Source organism: Megalopta genalis, chromosome 8 (genome assembly GCF_051020955.1).
Source record: "Megalopta genalis isolate 19385.01 chromosome 8, iyMegGena1_principal, whole genome shotgun sequence".
NCBI classification, from domain to species: Eukaryota; Metazoa; Arthropoda; class Insecta; order Hymenoptera; family Halictidae; genus Megalopta; species Megalopta genalis.
This window is the reverse complement of record NC_135020.1, coordinates 19689184-19711187: the sequence shown is the minus strand read 5'-3', so window position 1 is coordinate 19711187 and position 22004 is coordinate 19689184. Positions and strand designations below refer to the sequence as shown.

General features: G+C 40.2%; 1 long non-coding RNA gene across 1 annotated transcript in view; it reads left to right on the top strand.

The window, feature by feature from the left end:
- Positions 1-6408: 6408 nt before the first annotated feature.
- LOC143259903 (uncharacterized) overlaps positions 6409-22004 on the top strand; it is a 131514-nt gene continuing 115918 nt past the window's right edge. The window contains exons 1-2 of the long non-coding RNA XR_013033946.1: positions 6409-7360; positions 11194-11423. This is a non-coding gene — a long non-coding RNA (uncharacterized LOC143259903). The remainder of the gene's footprint in view (positions 7361-11193; positions 11424-22004) is intronic.

Below are 22004 nucleotides of genomic sequence, written 5' to 3'. Positions count from 1 at the left end.
ACTTTCGTGTATATGCGAAAGTGGATCGTCAACTTACGCAAGTGGTTGAATGGGAGAACGGAAGGAGCCGGCGGCCGGGGAAATGAAAAGAGCAAAGAAGTTGGGGCAACTCTGGGAGACACGCGCGGACCAAATAAAACGCGTAGGGGGGAGAGTACGAAGATTGTGCGATGAAATTAAGGAGAGAGGGAGAGAGCGGCGAGCGATATAAGCTGATAAAAGGGACGAGTCCGAGAACGTTAATACGGCGGTACGATGAGGACAAAGGGAAGCTCGATTGGACGCCGAGGATCCCGGGGAAATGTAAATTTATGAAGGGGATACAGTGATTAAAAAGGAGTACCGGATGGAACGCTGCGACGGAGGCGATGTTAATCGTACAAAGTGACCGAGCAGCAGAGTTATTCGAATCTCGTCTTCATTCTGTGCTTGGAATACCTGTTACGACGTAAGGATTCGATTATCGATTATATTATTGATAGAATTATTATAATTATCGTTATGTTAATGATATATTGGTAATATCGTTAAGATGTCGTTAAGAGCAATCGAAGAATCGAACTGACTGCGAATTGCATCAATTTCTATGATGTCTGTATGATTTTCTTCGAGAAAGAATAATGTGTCTAAGTTAAACACGGAGAATGGGTTCAGGTAGTAACCTTAGATCCCATTAATATCGATACGATATCGGTACAGATTTCATTTTTTAATCTGTGTAGATCAAGGAAGCAAACATTCTCAACTTGTTCAAAGAATCTCCCTTACAAGTAAAATACTTCGAACGAATCTTAAGAATCACACAATTGGTCAGCTTCGTCGTAAGGTTACTTTGATTAATCCCTCACTGGATAAACAACACTGTTATCTGCATATTCGTTTGTCTTATCAAATGTAAATTTACGCGCCATAGTTTCTAATATAATCGAGGAAAAGTGAAACGATTTTAACAATGATTTCATTACAATCGACACGTTACGTTCTATCCTCGTCTCTTTTATTCGTCTTAGTGATGCTTCAACGGTATTGATTGTGCTCGTGGTTGATCCTTAAGATCGTTCGAGCTTCGTTAAGTTTGCATGTAGTGCGCCGACGAGTCGTCGAAGGACCAGCGTGCACGTAATGTGCTGCCAAAACAAGGTTGCGTTGCACGTAGTGTGCTGCCAAGAGAAGCTTGCGTTGCATGCAATCTGTTGCCAAGGGTGCGTTGCACGTATCTTGCTGCCAAAATGCACGTGATGTGCGATGGAGAAAAGTTTAGGCAGAGTTGTTGGTATTCTTTACTGATGTTTAATTCATTCCCGCCTCAAATACAAATTTGTCGCCTTAAGTAGTTTCTTATGCTTTGGAACAACCAATCAGATGCAAGGATGACTGTGATTGGTGCGCTACTATCGCAGTTTTCGCAGATACGGAGGGTGGTCAGGGAGTTCGCGATCGCTGGACAACCGCGTGACCGAGTCCCTTTTTTATGATCGCAATTGGGATGCGTCGTCTAGTCACAGGGTACTTAAATACTAAAAGTTTCGCCTTTTCGCAACGAAACAATTTCGTTCTTTCGAGCCTTCGACCTCGATATGAAAAGAAGTCGAAACAGATGTTCAGCCTTGTAATAAAACTGAACAGACATCACGACGATATCATCGATATATCGAAAAATCGATAACATTTAGACGTTATCGATACGTGTCGATAGGGAAATAATAATTTGTAAATTATAAGTCAAAGAATCAATGAACGAACACGCAATCAGATCGATTTACAACATGGCATCTGCATGACATCTGTAGGCGTATAAAAAAATACTGTCTAAAATTTTCATATGAAAAAGGTACGATATAGGTCACCTTTTCATGATTACTTGATCGTTTAATAATTCAGTTTTGTAATTTGATCGCATCTAAATCTCGCTTCTAGCAACAAATTGTTTAATCGCGACGGTGCCATTATTTGTTCTCAGGTGACTGCATCGTCTAATTGCTGTGGAAAAAATAACAGAGAAAGTATAACTAAGAAAGAAAATCCAACTATACAGAAGACTACGAACCAACAGCAAGTAGACCAAGCTCGCACATGATCGGACTTCCGAAGTCTTGGAACAGTCAGAAGACGAATGGTGCAGGTAGAATGATGCTTCTCGCAGGTGTGTGCCTAGCAAGAGAACGGCTGGAAGAATTGAGGAAGACAAATTTTCAGCGGAATCTCATCCGCGGAGGATGCGCGTGCAAATAGTAGAAACCAGCGCATGAAGTAACTACTGTACGAGACAAAAGGACTGTTCCCCACAAAACTGCGATGAAAGGAGCGTTTAATGAAACACGACGGCGCCAGACGCTATTAAGGACAACAGACGTGCACGTGATCGTGTCATTTCAACCGTATTGACAAAGCAGTACTAGCGCAGTGGTCCCAAATTCCGAAAATGTGGCCAAAACATAAAGACGACCCGGATTTAATTGCGAAATTATAGTATAAGATATTCACGATCGCCCATTGCGAATCCGAAGTTATAACTTCGAGAAAGCAAAATGGTGGATTCAGTATGGTGGACATTTTGTAAAATGTAAACAAATTATTTAAACGGATATGTAACCTTCATATGTTGTTTAAACGTCTGCCTTGAAAAACTCTTTAAAGTCATTATATCTGACTAAAGCCTTGTAGACTTAATGTCTTAAGTCTATAAATTATTAATTAAACGTTCTCTCACACGAATCACTCTTGCCATGAACAGGAATGTATATGTTTAATTTTGTCTTAGTTTAAAGACATTTTATGACGTCTTAGTCATCCGTAACTTAGGCAAAAATCGTCTCAATCGTCAAATGTACCCAAGGGGTTAACAATATTGGATTGAAACATGATGTAGACTACTAACATGAATACGTTGTCTTACACGCAGGGCGATACAAATTAATTTGTAAATAAAATAATCTGCCTTTCGAACGCTGTCTACATTCTGGTCTCGTTCGAACGGCAGCTAAATCGAGCAATTTAACCTAGGATTACCCACGTGGGGTGCTTATGAATCCTCAATAAAAAAAGGTACCATTTTCTGATTAAAATATACGAAAATTTAACAATCGTAGAAGTCTATTAAATCTCCACGTGGGTACAGTAATTTATCCTAGAGATTGGTTTTTATAGAAACTCGGGACAGTCGGCAAAAAAGGCAGCGGCCAGGATGCCGGTATATATTAATAAGAATACATAATAATGCTAGGATAGAAACGTTGACTTAAGTTTTTTATTTCTAATTTTTTGCCACGAATCGAAGGCAATTTGGAGGCCACGAGCCACTATTCGAAGGCAATTCGGAGGCCACATGACACGATTCGAAGGCAATTCTAAAGCCGCCTGCCGCGATTCGAAGGCAATTCAGAGGCCAAAAACACGATTCAAAAGCAATTCGGAGTCCATATGCCACAATTCGACGGTTACGTACCAAGTACCTACCACGTACTTTGTAGCTCCGCGGTTTTTCTTGCACGACTTACACCCAAACAGACCATTTACTATAGTATTGTCTTCCGGGAATCGCGTCGCGCGCCGCAACACGCGCGACCAACTCCGTCGACCCTTAACATCGACGTAGCCACAAATTATACAGGCGTAAAACTATCATAGGGAAATTCACAGCAACCCGAAATTTGGCATTTCCGGGAGAAATTACTGTACTTATGTGTCTACACCGTAATTGTTACTCAGGCAGAAAAATGTGACTACTTTTGTTTTCTACACCCCACCATCGAACATCGATAAAGAACATTAAACAACGAACCTACGAGAAAAGTCATTTCTAAGCGTCCTGACTAAGTCTTCAAGTCTCGAAACCACTGTGCAGCGCGGTCTGGAAGCAGTCGATGGAGATTCAATGCGCGAAAAAAGACGTTGTCGATGAAGTGGAACTACCGGAAATAGCGCGCGTGCAGCGAGATCAGGTAAAGTGAAAGAGAAGGTGCGAGGAGCACGTGTAACAGCAGGTTTTAGGGGGCCGTAAACCAACGCGGCCGGACATCGGAATGGGAGAAGACATTTTTACCGAAAAAGGAGCGTAAAGCCCGCCGGTAAGTAGCGCGAGTCCGTGCATGGTCGGGCCGGCTACAATTGAATTATTCAAGAGAAGAGAGCGGCGTGTACAACAATAACCGGTTGAACATAATTCGCGAAGAGGGACGGGTGAAGGGCCGAAGAACAGGAGGAACGCGGTAAAAGACAACGGAGCAAGATGCGAGGCGAGTAAAAAGCAGGCGTACGCATATTCATAGCCGGTAATGTTGAAACGGCTCGGGACCACATAAAGGGAACAAGAGAGAGAGAGAGAGAGAGAGAGAGAGAGAGAGAGAGAGAGAGAGACGAGTAGGATGATAGCTGACGGATATGACCGAAGGGAAAAGACGAAGCCTGATACAAAGGGGCGAGTATTTGTAGAAAAATGAAGATAGAACGCGGTCAGCGAGTAGCACAAAACTATTCAGGATCGGCCGCACGGAAACTTGCCTTTCTGGAAGAATAAACTCTCCCGCTAAGCTGTATTTACCTCGTTCTTGTTCGCCCTAAAGGGAACCGGGCAAAGAAAACACCGAAATTAACGTGGCGACGTGTGTTTTTCAAGCGGCACGGATCCTCCGCGATCGCCCCCGGTTAAATTAGAAGAAAATCGCTCGAGGCGCGACGTGTTTGCTTGAAACCGTTAATTAAAGACGTCTTTGTAGATTGTACTTCGTTGGCAGGCTGCCCGAGTAGATATGTTTGCCAAAAAACCGATCTTTAACATTGTTCAAAATTCATATGGGATTCCCTATCGAAAGTCTTCGGAACGGATATCTCGATTAAAGAATCCCACATTTGCGGGCTCGTCCGGGATAATTGGAAGAGGAAATAAAGTCCAGCCGGTGTAACATAATGTTGACTAAGAGTGTTGCGCGAGGAAAATCGACCACGCGTGAATAGTAAGTCAGCGTCCAGCCTCGAAACATTATACATCGAGCTTCGCACTAGAGAATATTATATATAATATAAATTTAACCTTTGGAACCAAGCGAGATATTATAATGATATTCGATTTATATGAATTTTTAGACATCGAGGAACATATATTTGCAAAAAAATCAACATTTTATTTCTTATAATTTTGTACAGTATGATAAATTTTAAAGCATTCCAATACAGTAAACTTTAATGTCCCCTCAGAGAGCACATCGTACGTGACCGTCGAATCGTGGCATGTGGACTCCGAATTGCTTTTGAATCGTGTCTTTGGCCTCCGAATTGTCTTTGAATCGCAGCTGGCGGCCTCAGAATTGCCTTCGAATCGTGTCATGTGACCTCCGAATTGCCTTCGAATCGTGTCATGTGACCTCCGAATTGCCTTCGAATCGTGTCATGTGGCCTCCGAATTGCCTTCGAATAGTGGCACGTAACTTCCAAATTGGTTTCGATTCGTGGCAAAAAATTAGAAATAAAAAAGTTAACGCTTTTATCCTAGCATTACTATGTATTCATATTAATATATACCGGCATATAGTCATATGCTAGAATTACGATGTCCCCTGAGAGGGGACAACGGAGTACAACGGGTTAAAATATTAAATTAGGCGATTCTTCAATCGAGATATCCGTTCGGAAGACTCGCGATAGAGAATCCCGCGTTAGTGCACGATTTTCAATTATCGCTAGCTCGCATACGTAAATTGCCATTAATTTCAGGGAGCTCAAGGTCAAAGCGTTCATAACTCGTCCTCGAAATACTAATTTCGCCGTTGATTCGTGGGCAAATTGGTCTCCGTGGGGCATGTAAACCCGGCAGGTGCGTTCGGGACGATCGCGAGGTAGCCCAACACTGCGCGGAGCACCTGTTCGATCTTTGTTAAGATTGCGATCCGACACGGGATGCCGGTTAACCGAGCCACGAGCCGCTCGGCAGGGGGCGAGGATAACGTTGTCCAGTTGGGCGAGACTGAATAGAGACCGGCAGGGGAAAAGAGAGAGAGAGAGAGAGAGAGAGAGAGAGAGAGAGAGAGAGAGAGAGGGAGAAAGAGAGCGGGGCTGTTCGAAGAAGAAGCAGGGTAAATACAGGAGAAAACAGCTGTTTATACATGCAGGTCAGAAGGAGCTGCAGGTTGGCAGGGGCGGTAGGCCGAACAGGGTAGGGCAGGCGAAGCTTCAGGTCGCGGCAGGAGGGCGACACGGCGCAGGATGATCAAGGAGGAAGAGGGATGCTGTGCGTTCCGTGAAACAACCGGGGAGGGAGGATTGATAGAGGACGGCGGGTATAGTCGGCGTGAGGGGGTTGGGGGAGGGCGCCGGGAAAGGAGAGAGGAAGACGGAGAACGGCGCCTGCGTGTTGATTCTTGAGAGCTCGCTCTCATCCGCAATCCAGGATCCCAGTCGCGAGCGCGCCGCCGATAGAAAACATTCGAAAGAGCGAGGACACGGTCGCTGACCTGGCTGGTACCCGGCGAGAGGTGCAGTCCACCCTCTATCTCGCGTTCCTTTTCCTCGTAACACGCACTCTCTCCCTTTCTCTCTCTCTCTTTCTCTTTCTCTCTCTTTCTCTCTCTCTCGTTCTCTCCCTTTCACTTTTTCCCTGGAGGCTCTCTTGCCCGCTCGCGCCACGACCGAGCCACAAGTTAGAATCCACGAGGAACCGGCCGGTCGGTGCTTCCGGTAGCTCGGGCATTCCTCGCGACCCTTCCAGGAGCCGGACTATCGTCCAGGTGCTGCTCCGACTTCCGGTGGGACCGATGACAGTCGATCGAAAGACGACCGGGCGAGTTTCTCCACCGGGACACCAAAACGGCTCCTTCGATGGTCCGCGCTCGTTGCGATGTCGTTCCTGCAACTAGCTCGGGAACACGCTCGCGGTTAGGCCTGTGAATGCTGCCGAGGACGAGTTTGCTATCAGATCGGAGCACCTGGATACAGCGGGAGCAGCGAGAGGACCTATACCCGTTGCTCGAATAGGTACGAATCGGTCCAGGCCGCGAGGGAGATTGACTGTTTCCCTTTTTTCCGGTTCGCGGCATGACGTGCCACGAGCGGAGGTTCGACGAAGTTGCCCGATAGTCCGCGAAGTCCGGGCTTGTTTTCCGCTAGAAGCACCGGAAAACTCGGGGAAATTGTGGCCGCGGGTGAGCCGCGTTCACTGTTTGCCGCGGTGCTCGCGAATCGTCCGTGTAACGTGCAATAAAGTTGCGCCGGCGGTTAAGGGATTCGGCTCGGCCTTCGGCATCAGCACCGGCCCAGGCGGAATAAGAATGCGAGGAGGTGTTAACGCGGCCGAGTAGCCGGGACCTGCGAGTGGAAACGGCGAACCTGACGCAGGGAATAGATGCTCGCCGATGAACTTTTCCTGCAGGTGAGCCACGGTTCGTTCACCTTTCTTTGCTCGGCCGGGACGCGTCTCGGTTACATCGTTAGCTCGTTGTCTGCGAACTTCCTAGACTTGTATCTCGAAGATCCGAATGGAGCAATCGCGAGATGCGAGTGCGTGCGTGCATCCGAAGGCAACGCGATCATACGGATTTCTGTGTTCTGCGAATGGAACCCGCTGGACCGACTGTTTAGTCAGGATTTAGTGAACGGAGATTAGTCGATTGCCAGGGTTTATTCTGTGTTCGAATGGCCGTCGCGACAACGGGATAACGAAAACCAGGGTTTGCAGTGCGTAAAAGTCTTCGAACCGGTGAGGAGATTCAACGGGATTTAGTGTAGTTGAGTTTCAAGCTTTATTTGCTCGCGAGAAAATGTCCTCTAATTTCGTTTCTATTCGATTCGCTCGCAAGAACGACCAATCTCGCAATCGCACTGCCGGCGATCGGTGTGTAGAGCAGACAATTACGCGTGGATCCGTGAAATGCGCACTTTCCCGTGAACGTACCGTCCGTTTTTCGACAAACGATAATCAGATATCAGCCGTGCATTGTAACGTTCGGTGTAAACAGTTGTTTCCTTACGCACCGGCTTCGAACGTTTCACCGGACTGGCGCATAAAATTCATCACGTGTGTGTGCATATGTTACGTTTTGAAAGGTTAAATATGCAACGATTACTGGTGCAAGAGTTATTAACGATCTACAACGTGAATTAATTAACTTCACGGCTCGTTGGGCTTTTTCACCAGCAAACGAACATATTTATTGATTACGTATGTATGCTTTTTGCTTTTGCCTCCGGGATATTCGTATCGATTAAAAAATCATTTGAAATCTGAAAATCGAGTAAATTATGAAATTTATACGACGTTGGAAACATGAAATTGTACGTAAGCCATTATTTGCAGCAGGTTCTGTGTTTTAACCCTTTTAGTGCCGAACGACGATATATCGTTGCGTATTCGATGGCGTCTCTGACTATTCGGCATTCATTAGTGTTTGCATTAGTGAGCATCGATACTAAATAAATAATTTGTGCGGGTAATAATAAGTAAATATTACATATTCTCAATAGCCAGACAACGAAATATAAATATTTATAATAATACTAAAATTTGTTTTTCAGTAACGTTATATTAGCTACTCCAATTCGCTTGTATTGCAGCAGATCCTTCTGACGCTTGCCGCGCGCATCATGGCATTATCCTTTAGTTTTCTGATCCGATATCAGTTATTTTGTTATAAGTGATCGAAAGTGCAATATTTATACTTCATGCTAGGTGATCCACATAAAGCTACGATCAAACGATCATTTTCCTTATGTGCAAATACTGTTTCTAAAAAGAGAATCGATTGTTCTCTTTTTCATACTGTTTCATATTTATGTTAGTTGTATGATTTTCAACAGATATTTAAATACAATTAGCATTACTTTATTCTCCCTTTATTTCGTAATATGCTTCTTTTTGAATTTTGTAAATATCATTCTTATACTTTGGTTTTCACGAGCTTATTCCCAAACTTTAGCAAATTCGTCGAATTGGTCTGGTATTACTCGCATAGGTACGGAAAGGGTTAACGGTTGTTCGTGATTATATATGATACAAGTAAAACGGAGAAGCAAACAAACGATGAATTACCGACGGTGATCATTGTGGATACAATAACATATAATTTCCACTGGGAAAATCGAAACTTTTATACGCATTGCAATACTGCTGAAAGGGTGCTGATGGAATCAAAATGCAAACCAGATTTTTGCTGTTTCTCAAAAGTAACGTGGACGAATGTTGCAGATAGCAACAGCAATCCTATTCTCTATTCCGCGACGTGCAAAGCCTGTTTGGTGTCTACATTCTTTTCCGAGCGTATGCTCCTGTGTCCGTGCTCTTTATCATTCGCTGCACTGCATTGCGAACGAAAGTTTTCTGTGATGTACAGTGACTATTAGAAATTCCAGCGTACGGCGAAAGAATTTCCACGAACTAATAGCGTTTGTTAGACGACATTAGAAGTGAACCCTCTCAAACGGTGCGGAATAAAACAGTGACGATCTCCTGCGATATAAGAAAGAATCTCGACTATCCGAACCTCCGATATTCGAATTCCTTGTCACACGGACACGTTGCATGTGTAAATTCGATCTACATGTAACATATATTCTACGCAATCTACGAATACAACGGTATCTATCAGTTAACGAGATCTATCGTTTAACCCACCAGTTTGAAAAATGAGGTTTCGAGAGAAACGCGATTAAAAATTTACGCGATGAAAGATCCGATGAAAAAAGATATTTACGTCTGATCCGCAGTTCCGATTTCCGTGCATCGCCCCTAATGTTTCTTCTTAACACTTTGACTGCCGCGTCAACCATATGTGGGAGATAGAATTGTTTAAAAATTCATTTTCACGCTAATCCATTCTAGTTTCTCAATTCTATTGAGATTTCTATATTCTTTTGTATCTTCTATTGAGATTCACAAGAGTTAAAAATGCTAAACAAAAAGCAATTGATGTCACATAACTTCGCTTTGCAATTTTAATTCGATTGTATTAAATACATACTTTAATTTTACGAAAATCTTGAGGTTTTTGGTGAGGCTATCAAAGTGTTAAGATTTATTTAGATTGCTAAACCCCTTCACATACAATGACAAGCTGGGGTCGTTATTCGTTTCATGCGCCACTGTAGACTTTGACGAGCCTAACTCGTCAAGAACTGTTTTCGGCGAACGCCGTGCAGTATATTATTAGATTACTCAGTTGCTTCAGTTGCGTCGGTTCTGGTTTGTTTACAATGTTCAAGATGCCCCACGCTCCCACCTTCACGACAGTAGCAATAACAAAGTTGCATCCACGATTCAGTGATCCAAATTTCAAGATAAAACTTTCTCTTTCTCAGCTTGCACATAACTGTTCAGTTGAGCTAAATTAAATAGTATTTTACGGACGCGTTAAATTCTGTTTCATTTGTATGTCAAGACTTTGGTAATTTTTAGAATTTTAATATTTCCTTTCGACTACGTATTCTTGAATCGTCATAGAAAGTGAAAAACGAAAAAAACAAATCGATCTCTTAGAAATTCTAGATCTTCTAGATCGGAACCTCCCCTTGAGAGGACAGTAACTGGCACATCTAACCTACTGCAGGTTCTGTTATTGAAATACTCTCGTTTCCTAGGCTACACTGGATAATCCAAGTTTTACCGTATCAGAAATTATACAGGGTGTCTCAAAATTATGGTACTTCTTGGTACCACTACTAAATGATGATAGGTTCCTGAGGTCATTTGAAGTAACTTTTTCCTCAGCGAAATTGCAATCCGCGGCTTTGTTTACGAGTTATTAACGAAAAACATTGACCAATGAGAGGCGAGATCGGCTGACGCGAGACGACCGAGCCAATCAGCACACGAAGCCCAATTCCGCTCATTGGCTCGACCGCCTCGCGCCAGCCGAACTCGCCTTTCATTGGTCACAGTCTTTTTGTTAATAACTCGTGAACGATGCCTCGGAGAAAAATTTTGTAAAGGAAAAAGTTACTTCCAATGACCTCAGGAACCCATAATTTCCCGGAAATACCATAATTTTGGGACTCTCCCTTTATAGAAATGATAGTTTCCTCGAATTTCGGTGAACACGAGTTCACAACGCGCCCAACAAGAAGAAATTCTTTCTCGTACAAGCAGATTTGCATGGTCCCATGGTAGTCCCATAGTAGTCCCATGGTCCCGTAGCATTGTCGCGGAGTGCAGGCGAAGCGAACGTTTCGCGGAAGAGCGCAGTTCGATCGTGCGAATTCGTGTGTTTGCAGAAGCAAGTCGGACTGAGGTCGTCGAGTGCGGTTCGATCGACGGCCGTCCAAGGATTCCAGCGTGTATCAGGATCATCGAGGCCGGAACGCGGAGCACTGAACGGGGAATAGCGAAAACGGCGCGTGTAATACGCGGAGTGCTGGTCGCGTCGGAGCTTGAAAGCGATCCTGATCGGCGGCTGGCGCACGTGTCCACGTAACGAATACGGACGAACAGCGCGGATGCTCAGGTACGTGTACACCTGTGCGGTGTTGCATGCGCCGTGATTAAAAGCGTTCGAACGCGATTGTATATTACGGCCGCGTCGCTGCAACCGTGTTCGAATGGCCAACGGCGCGGCGAGCCGATTATTTGCTGCCACCGGCTGGCGAAATCGAATCGGATACACGCTCGATGGTGCGCGCGCTTCAAGCACGCCGGATGTTTTTCCCGTTCGATTATTACAATTAGATCGCAATTACTCATCGGTATCTGGCGATGGGATCGAGTGTGTTAGAAGTAGGTACAAATTCAGGTGGATAGCTTCGAATGTTTCATGAGTAGATCGTGGATTTTATGCATTTGCAACAAGGATGGTCATACGTTACACTAATCAGTGTATAATTCATGATAAGGAATTGCCAAGCTTTTAATTTTTTATGATTGAATCTTTGGTTATACTTAACACTAGATTTACGGAACCCGTCAAAATGACGGCTCACTAATTTTTTAACTTACGATTATTCATATTGTAAAGATACATTCATGAGTTATTTATTCAATTCATATGTTATCAGAATAAGTGTCTGATTGTTACTTTTATAAACTATTATAAAACAGCTGTTTTTTGTGCTCGACTATTAACGATTATTGCAATCTGATACGGAAGAACAGATTTTGTTAGCAGGCATCCTTAATCATACGTTCGTGTTATGTTACGATGGATTGACACTTATTGAAAATAATTTCGTAGAATACTCTAATTTATAATACGTTTTTCATTTTAGTTTAACATGTGAGTGAACTCTCAATTCAAAATTTCGAAAAATAGTCTCTTACTCTCTCTAGTCTCCGAGGTATTATAAAATTATCGACTAAATAAGCTGAAATAATCTGATTACTTATGGAGAACGTTCTTGTACGTATGTACCTTGTTTCTTTATTTTCTTTCTGTTGTATTATAAAATATACAGGGTGTCCCATAATTATGTTAACATACGGAAAGGGGTGATTCCTGAGGTCATTTAAAGTAACTTTTTCCTTAGCGAATATGCAATTCTGGAATGCATTCTGGAATATGCAATCGTGGCTTTGTTTACGAGATATTAACTATAAACAGTGACCAATGAGAGGCGAGATCAGGAGCCGAGAGGCGGTCGAGCCAATAACCGGAACTGGGCTTCGTTTGCTCGTTGGTTCGGCCACCGCGTGACAGCCGAGCTCGCCTTTCATTGGTCACTGTTTTTCGCGAATAAATCATAAACAAAGCAGCGGATTACATCTTCGCTAAGGAGAAAGTTACTTCAAATGACCTCAGGAATCATCTCTTTTTGGATATCGACATAATTATGGGATACCTTGCATAGTTAGGCATTTATTCTATGGATTATTAAATTATTGCGCTAGAGGGCGACCATTGAAGATTTTAAATTGCCCAAAGTTCATGTAACGAAAGATCGTAGAGATTGTCAGAAATTTCTAATGTACTAGATTACAAATGGGGAGAAACTTGAAATATTTACGCGATTCCTCAATTATGTTTTATATGAATTTAACTTCTTTTCATTTCATGTATTTGCTCTTTCATTTGCAATTATAAACGATATCGAAGTAATCACTGGAACTGGGTTTTATGCAAAAATAAAAACTTTCTTCATAAATTACAACAAACAGGAACAAGATAATAATTTCGTTCTTTGTTTAACCCTTTGCACTCGAAGCTATTTCAACTGTAAATCTAAAATAATTTTTCTGATTTATAGTATTTTTATTTTACATGGAAAAGTGCATTTTATGCATATGAAATTGACTCTTGTGATTCACACAACGGTTACACTCTTGACAATCTTTTTAAATCTAAACTTTGCTAATGTAAAAATTATTTTAGAACGTGATATCATAAATTTTAATGGCGCCTCCATCGTCGAATATAATCAAATTGCGAACTTAAACGGTATCGAACGAAATTAAAAGAACAGTCTCCGATTGCAGTCACTATGTCTTTAGAACTTCTTGCGATTTGTATAGCGAAGCTGTCGTTTTATCATCCATTTGACATAATTAAGAATGTTGAAAGAGTTGTTCCGAGAACGTGTTCGTAAATAAAAGTAAAGAAGCTCTTATCATAATGAGAATTTCCAGCTCCAGTTTCTCATTTCCATAAGAAACGATAATACACTTTCGAGAACAACGGAAAGAAGTGTCTTCTTCTTAGTTTGTCGGTTGTGGAATTTGATAAATGGAACAATGGAATATGGGACAATGGTAGCGAATTATCGTGAGAACTAAGACGCGACACTCCATTAATTGATAAGTGATACTAAAATATAGAGATAATCTTGGACAACTGGTGGGGTCGTAAATAAATTCAACGAACATTTAGCGCATCGTATTATAAAATTAAAGGCATCATGATAGCCGCAATCGTTTATTAAATTCTGGACAATAAATCGTCCTAAACAATGCCACATCTTGCCATAACCTGTGCCATAATCTGGTTGATTCTGCAAAATTCAGATTTAAACCCTTCTCGAGTATATGCAACGCGAAATATCCAAATATCTTTTCTATTAAATCTCTTCAAATACTGTGCAATTGATTAAAGTAATGCCAGATATACGACTTTGTCATAAAAATCATAGAAAGGCAGACTTTTCGACTATTTAGTATAATATATATTTACGTATTTAAAAAACCGTGTTACTTATTATGTCAGTTTACAAAACTTCGTTTTCAGTCAATATTTTTTCTGTATCTTGAAGTTTTAACCTAGCCCTTAATAAAACTGTTATTCTCGACTGAAGTCTCTGCGAATAAACAGAAATAAAAAATTTAATAAACAATTTATCTTTTCTTCGACGAATATATTACCAGAATATTTTTACTAAAACCTTTTGTTGCAATAATTCTCAGTTTCAAAAATTTTATCGATCAAATATATTCAGTTTCCATAATTGGGAAGCAAAAATTTCAATTTTATTCCGGCTTTTCTCTTTCTTTCAGGATTATTCGATTTACGTAAAAATACTGGCAGGACGTAAGAGGCGTAGTCTGTCCAGATCTACAAATTTTGTTTAACACATTTATCGATGTAACCAACAATTTGGAAGATATTCGAAAAAATCGATTCTTATGAGCGAGCAATCAATTATTAATTGGAGGGTGTCGCAAAGAAGATTCTGAAAAAAATCTTCCTCAAGAGTAAATAACAATCATCCTAATGTGCAAATGTGAACACACCAAAGCGCCAAAACGAAATTTTCAATTTATGGAGGCACGATCGGTTACATAACCGCCTCGATTGGAACAAATGAAACCGGTGGGCCGCTCTCGATGTAATTCATTCGCGGAAAATTGAATGTGCTCGCCTCAATGAAGCATACTTCACAGCGATTTAATTGTGTAAATAGCTGAGTTTTATGTAGCCGCATTATCTACTCAAAACAATAGAACTGCCGGCTCAACACGTGAACGCAGTGCAACGTGCGCAGTCCCGTAGTATTTTATACGTGCGTTGCAACGCCGTTAACTCGTATGTGCGACGTACTCGTGAATATTCATGTCGGCGCGAATCAAATATTCGAAAAAATAGGGAAGATGTTCCAGTGGAACCGCCTGATTGCGAAATTCAGACGAAAATCCCGCTCATAAATCCGCCGATTTAACTGGTTATGAAGAAATACTTTTTTCCCTCGAGCTAAGCTTCCGCATTGCCGAACTAATTAGCGTAGTCATTGTTGGGATTTTCTTGCCTAATCCTTCCTCCCGATCGATCGCGGTTAACGAGGAAATATTTCAGCTGGACGTTTTACGGTCTATGCTTCCTCTTTACTCGAACATTTTACAACTCGAATCATCTATTTTTGATCATTTAGACGTGCACACATAGTTTGAATTATTCGAAGCAGAAATCTGGAACTTGAACATTTTATTTAAACACTAGAACCATTGAGCCATAAATGTAATTAATGTATATTGTTTTATAACAACGACAGGATTAAATTTAGTTTAACTTCGTGCGATTTCTATTATGTTGTATGTTCGAACAATGAAGTTTATATAAAAATTTCTCATGAAAACTTTTTCATAATAACGGGGTTTATATTAAGGGAGTGAATTGTTTAATAATAATAATAGTAAGTATTATTATTAATCTTTTTAACTGATCTTGACATAATCTTGGACGCGGGGAATCCCCCACTCCGTGCGCAAGAGCATTTCCTCTCCTCCACAAAGAAGATAATAATAATAGTAATAGTAATAATAATAGTAATAATAATAATAATAGTAATAATAATAATAGTAATAATAATAATGATAACAATAATAATAATAGTAATTATAACTAAACATAAAGAGAACAATGTGCGAATTTTTCTTCAATGATCTTATACATTTTTTTATTCATAAACATGTAGCTGTGAATAGTGTTTCATCTTAAATTTATTTTTTAGACATTTTTACGTGAATTTACCCATTAAATAATCAATTTGGAGTAGCTTTGAAGGAACTACGGACATTTAATTAATCAGACTGTTTTTTGAAATATGTTGCGAGTTCTACGTTTTAGTGCGCGGCCTCGGGACCTCGGATAAGTTATTCTATCGTCGAGGAAATTTGGTTTTGGGCATAGGGCGAATTCGGAAGAGGGAGCGATGCCAGGATTCCCTCGCGAAGAACATTCCCAAGATATACGACGACGACGCTGTAAACCTAAGAAAGTGTTGCCGTTCGCGTCTAAAAGTTCATAAAGCTTGTGTTCGCGCGCGAATGCAAAACGTGACTTCAAGAACTCATGAAAATCCTTATAAATGTAATATACGACGGTTTAGGTAGATACACTGGGCGAACGTTCCAAATGTTGCTTAATGTATGCCAATTTTCTCGGAGACTTGGCTTTAGCTGAAAAATCTGGCGGCGGATAGGAGATAACAGTTTCGCGTTGTAATTTCTGCGCACCGTTAAAACCGTTCCCATAACGCGCACATAAAGCATCTACGACGATATCTTTTACGAACTGACAAATTTTCATTTTTCTATTTTATGACTTTTTTTTACGAATAATCGAGCTGCAGATCTTATGCATTTATGGCAAAAATAGGTGGGTAATATTGAGATTATTATTATTATTATTATGATTTGAGTATATCTTTTTATTTAACAATAAAAAGAGTAAAATAAACAAAGAATATTGGTGGTACTAATTGCAATTTATTAAAATTATTACAGAAACAAAATTATACTTGACTTATTTGTCTTGCGATTCATACAGAATACTTTATTTTGCTTAAAAATCCGCAATTTAGCGATAATAATAATGTTTGTTCGCAAAGGAGCATTTAGCCAGGTGCAAAAAGTAGGGCCGAGGGCGATGAACGTAAATAAGAGAAAATACAAAGGTGACCTCGCAGAACGTGTCCGAAGTGCAAATGCAGCCTTAAAACATTCAACCGTGTCACATACGCTTACTTTAACTTTACTTTCCCATTTCTGCTGCTTACATTTTTAACGATCTGGAAAATATTCTAACAGTTTGCTGCGATGGTCACCACATTGGATTATAATGATGAAATTAGCGAAGACCAACTTAAGTTTAGAAATATCGGATGACTTAAGTCATGTATTATGATGAATATGAAATTTATGCATTTGCGGCACGTGTAGATTTCTGCAATGCGAGAAAACGTATGAATTAACAAAATCTAATAGCTTTTATTTTCTGTTTACAATGGGCGATCTTCTATTCGACAAAAGGAACTTTTCTTTAACTTCAATTTTTCTAAAACGACGTGTGAAAATACAAATTTGCATAAAAATCTGTAATCTAATTAGAAATGAAATGAAATACTGTAATATAACTATAATAGTTGTATCCGAACGTTTAATTTTGTTTTTATTTATTTATTTAACATTTATTTAACATTTTATTTAACATTTAATTCGTTTTTGTAATTGTTAAGCCGCAAGGTTCTAATAATCGTGTCCCCTCCTCCTAAATTGTCCATTTTTGTTCACAAGCTCAAAAAAAAATTAGGGAGAATTTACTGTAATCGGAATGTACCATAAGTCATCTGACCATAACGTTGTTTGTTGCTCGATCTGTCTGCCTCCAAATCATTTCTTTAACTTCTTCTTTTACCGCTCTGTCAAAAGGCAACTCAAACCGCCTGCATAATACGTGCAACAATTGACGCTCATCTCGAGCGTGCAACATCCGAGAAAGAACTTCACGGGGGAAAATGAATAGCAGCCTCCTTAACTCCTAAGATGGGTCACTTTTTCTTAAGGATAGCGTCAATCTCCGAGATGAGCCAAGAACAACGCGGTCAGTGGATAGCAACCTAGGATAATGAAGCACTCGGTTCTGCAGTTGATGGAACGGCGCATTTAACTGCGGGGAAGATTGCAAAGGGATTGGGTACGTCCATTGCCGCGATTCGCAGTCGTTTCGCCGAAATGAGAGAAAGTATTCGAGCCTCGGTTACTCGAGGAATCGTCATCGGTGGATGAAAATTTCTGCTGAAGTAAGGAGGCCGCGAATTAATCGACCACTTTCTGGACCACATTGTTGGTTGGGAATGAAAAATTGCCGCTCTTCCAATTCACAGGTACTATAATGGCGGGTTCATTTAGAAATTCCGTTCACGACTAGCGGGATGACCCCCAGAGATTTCATAATACGTATTATCTGTACACGTTAATTCGTGGCATTTTATGAAATCAGCCTGCATCGCTTGTACACGTTTACTCTATTTTACAGTACAGTAATGTCACTCTAATTGACGCTCAGATTGTCCATAAAAATGGACAATTTTGGAAAAGAAGATACGTTTGTTCCAGCCTTGTGGCTCGTTTGTTATGGTTATCGATTGTCGACAACTATAAAAACGAGGCTCGAATAATCGTATCTCCTCTTTCCGAATTGTCCATTTTTGTGCATAATCTGAACGTCAATTAGGGAGACATTACTGCACACCGAATAGTTGGCTATTGTAAGAAAAATGCCGGGTAAAATAGTGCGTTATGTATCATTCGGCAGGAATTTCAAACAGGACGACTCTGTCCAGTGAATGAACACGTAAGCTGTTTTATTAACACTAGATTTACGGAGCCCGTCAAAATGATGGGACACTAATTTTTTAATTCACGATTATTCATATCGTAAAGATACATTTATAAGTTATTTATTCAATTTATATGTTACTTACGGCAAATGTTGCAATGTAACATTTGTTGAAAATCAGAATAAATGTCTTATCGTTACTTTTATGAACTAATATAATACAGCTACTTTTTGTGCTCCGTAAATCTAGTGTCAAAATGATTATTCACAGATCGTTGTTCAATTTTACTATTTCCGTAAAGTTACAACTGTTTTTAGATAGTATAATATAAGATTTAGTGAGAAATGTATGAAACGATCAATGAATGAAAATAAATAAAATAAAACATTCTAGTAAAAAAACGGACAATAATATTTCAATCAAAATGAACAGCATAATCTTTTTTTCAAGGAAACGCGATTTTGATAATATTTTATAAAATTCTGAACACGAATGTAAATCTGTATTTTGAAAGCCTTAAAATGCACGTAGAAATATTTAAGTAATGTCTTTACATCGTTTCGAAATGAGCTCAAAATTGATTAATTGCCAGCGGCACGAACGTCGTTGGACAACATTTAGGCAGATTACGAGCAACGTTGATGCAGGGACGGTTGTAATGAATTAAAAACGGAGTCGCTCGTTCTCCGAACGCGAGCCGCGAGAACGATGCCCAGCGAAGAAAAAATTCAAATGTATAATTGGCAGGAGCCGGCTCATTCCCACGCAGATTTTCGTTTACTTAGGTCGACAGAGAATTTGTTCGAGGGTGAAACGACTCGTTTTGCAGCGGGCTGCTTAAAGGACGCGGAGGATTCAAAACTCGACCCTCCATTCAAACTTGCGAAACTTTCAATTAATTCTTCAGGCTCTCGGGGACTTCTGTTCAAATGACTAGTTCCACGTCGAAGCTACTGACCCGTCTAAGTTTAGATATCTCCGGGCAGCCGTAGCTGGCTGCACTGTTTCACCGGTGAACAGAATCCAAGAAAATCGTAACGTGGCCGAGTGGATGAAACGTACGTGTAATCAGACAGATTAGAAATGTAGAGAAAGGACGACGAGAAAATGCAGGAGTAGTAATGGCATTACGTAAGAAGCGTACCGAATTGATGACACAATGGTGTTGAAACTTAATAAAAGAAAATATTCGGAAAACATCATGCGACAAAATTGACATTGAAAACATTGACAATGAAAATAGTGTTGGACTTCCAAATATTTCAAGCGATGTAGACGATGAGTTTGTGCCAATTGAAAATAAATGGTTGACTGTTTTCAATAGCAGTAGCAATAGTGACACCGAATATTTACTTTTGTTTAATAGGTAAATTCGCGTAAAAATGTCTAAAAAATAAATTTAAGATGAAACACTATTCACAGCTACATGTTTATGAATAAAAAAAAAGTATAAGATCATTGAAGAAAAATTCGCACATTGTTCTATTTATGTTTAGTTATAATTACTATTATTATTATTATTACTATTATTATTATTACTATTATTACTATTACTATTATTATTATTACTATTATTATTATCTTTTTTGTGGAGGAGAGGAAATGTTATAATTATTTTTTTGTTAAGTTATATGAAATAAATATGTATTTCTAAACCTTATACTAGCTTTTATTTCTAGTATTTCTTCTTTTGCACTTGTGCAGACTCTATTTACGTTTAATTCGCGTAAAACAAATCCATGTAGATTCCACATCGTCGGATCGGTCCTTGAACTCGAATGACCACGATTTTTAGGACACCCTATATAATTGTTGCATGTCGTTTTCAATATCGCTTTTATGTAGACGGATGACTTGGGACCCATGATGCCTTTCACACTTGTGTTCCCCTCGATGAGTACTATATTGCGATAAAAAAAATTCGACCCTTTGACCTTGATTTTCAAGGTCAAGGACGATTTTGCGGGCCATCTTTTTAGCAGATCTCCAGCGATCTAAGCGCGTAGAAGCACCCTATGGTGATCGTGACATAAAATTTGTACACACCCTGTACATGAGAAAATCGTAAAATAGAAGAACGTGTGACCAGTGGAACGAGCGTACGTGTGGTCAGGCACGCGAGAACAGACATTTTTATCAATTCAATCTTATTTCCGTTTCGAGCGTGTTTCCAATATTGACAGGTGTACTGCAGGAGAGGAAAACAGGAAACAGAGGTGCATGAAAATATTTGCAACTGCTAGTACATTCCTGTACAGATGCACGTGTGGTGTGTACACGTGCATGTGTGATTCGCGGAAGCTGCACTCAAAGGAAAATTTTAGTATTCCATAGGGTGTTTTATTCATTAGGTTCAAATTTGTCAAGCTTCGAACTCTTCTGAATGTTAATCTCCCATACTGTTGTGAAATTTTATAGAAATTAATAAATAATAGATTTTGTGCTTTTTTATTTATGTAGTTTACATGATTACCTTAAAAGGTTGTAGCGGCACACGGTCGGCGACCGTAATAACCATAAAACTGTCCGCTTGCAGATGTCAAGGGGTCGACGGAGAGAAAACGTCCTTGACGTTTGCAAGAACCGGAAATTCCTTTGTCTCTTTATTTTTTATCACTGCCAGATGTACTGCATGCCTGGTCGCGGAGAAAGCCGCCGGCCGCGTACCGCTACCTGGCCGAACGGCCAGCGCGCCCCTACAGCGAGGGTTCATCGATGGCTGTCTCCCCCGCCAAACTAAACGGGGGTAAAAGAAGACAGCGAGTCCCCCAAAACAGGCGTGGCCTTTTTGGGGGACGTAATATAAATAAGAGACCCCAGTCAGTCAAGGGGTCAGTCGGTACTTTTCAGTTTAGTTTTGCTGAGCCCTCAAGGTAATAATTTAATGACACCTTATCGGCAATATCGGACTGCGAAGGACAGCACAGCTCGCTGTAATGTTGAAGACGCGTGCTGATCTATCAATGTTTTCTACTTTCATTTCCTTCTGAGCCACGATGACTTATATTGTATTAATTTCATAATCAAGAATACTATGCAATCCAATTTCTAAATCATACTTTATACATCAGAGTTGTTGATTTGTATCTAAAAGTTGCGTTCCTGCATACACTAGGCGCTTGGTTACGTAAAATATTTTGATGCGATATAAAAATGTCGGACTATAAATGGTTAAATTCGAACTTTATTTCTTATGTTCAAAAATGTCATATTTAAACGTAGCTACGTTTGATACAATATAATATTCTTATTCAGTGTGCAAATTCAGGGATAACTTAGTTTCCCACAGAAAAAATGTCGAAAATTGTATTTCCATTTGTTTTGCTGCCCTACGAAAGATCTGTACAGAATTCACAACACTGCTAGAATTGAATTACTCGAATTGTAATACTGCACAGTGCGGCCGACAATGGACCAAAATCAAAAAGGTCATCGCTTCGTGTCTATTTAAAACTATGCGTATGATATTTTAAAATGTTGAAATAATCTTATTCAGTAACAGAATGTTCAACAAATTCAGCAGAATAATAATTTCAAGTGAGTTCGCC